At 48.0% G+C, this 875-nt stretch overlaps 1 protein-coding gene across 1 annotated transcript in view; it reads left to right on the top strand.

Annotated features, from left to right (window-relative positions):
* LOC105539183 (galactoside 2-alpha-L-fucosyltransferase 2-like) overlaps positions 1–875 on the top strand; it is a 50,143-nt gene that overhangs the window by 9,877 nt on the left and 39,391 nt on the right.

The following is an 875-nucleotide window of genomic DNA, read 5'->3' as shown; positions in this document are numbered from 1 at the left end:
GAAGGAATGAATGAGAGAGATACAGAGACAAAGCGAGACAGACATGGAGACATAGAGACACACATTTAGAGACAGACAGACTCAGAAACTCAGAGACCAGGCAGCAGGTAGGGTGGGGACAGACAGAGAAAGAACGATTAAAAGACAGAGAGAGACACCAAATTTTTGTATTTGGGAGGAAGAGATGGAGTCATGCTATGTTGCTCAGGCTGGTCTCAAATTCCTGTCCTCAAGGGATCCTCCTACCTCGGCCCTCCCAAAGCATTGAGATTACAGGCACGAACAACCACACCCAGCCTCAGAGCCACCACATATTATTGTTGTTGTTATTATTTATTATTTTTCACCCCGTCTAATGATAATGAAACTGCTCAATGTCTTTTTTTCTTTTTTGAGACAGGTCTTGCAATGTCACCCGGGCTGGAGAGCAGTAGTGCGATCACGGCTTGATCCAGCCTCGACCTCCTGGGCTTAAACACTCCTTCCACCTCAGACTCCCAAGTAGCTGGGACTACAGGCACATACCACCATGCCAGACTAATTTTTTAAAATTATTTTTTGTAGAGATGTAGTCTTGCTATGATGCCCAGGCTGGTCTGGAACCCCTGGGTTCAAGGGATCCTCCTGCCTTGGCCTCACAAAGTGCTGGGATTACAGGTATGAGCCACCTTGCCCAGCCTGATACCAAACATTAATGAGACAGAGAGACATAGAAAGAGACACACATACATCAGTACAGGTGGAGAGAGACACAAAGAGAGGGAGAGACATAGAAACAGACCGGGCGCGGTGGCTCACACCTGTAATCCCAGCACTCTGGGAGGCCAAGGTGGGCTGATGACTTGAGGCTAGGAGTTTGAGACCAGCCTGGCCAA

Source organism: Mandrillus leucophaeus, unplaced genomic scaffold (assembly GCF_000951045.1).
Source record: "Mandrillus leucophaeus isolate KB7577 unplaced genomic scaffold, Mleu.le_1.0 Scaffold200, whole genome shotgun sequence".
NCBI classification, from domain to species: domain Eukaryota; kingdom Metazoa; phylum Chordata; class Mammalia; order Primates; family Cercopithecidae; genus Mandrillus; species Mandrillus leucophaeus.
Note: the sequence above shows the minus strand (reverse complement) of the source record. Positions and strands in the feature narration are given on the sequence as shown.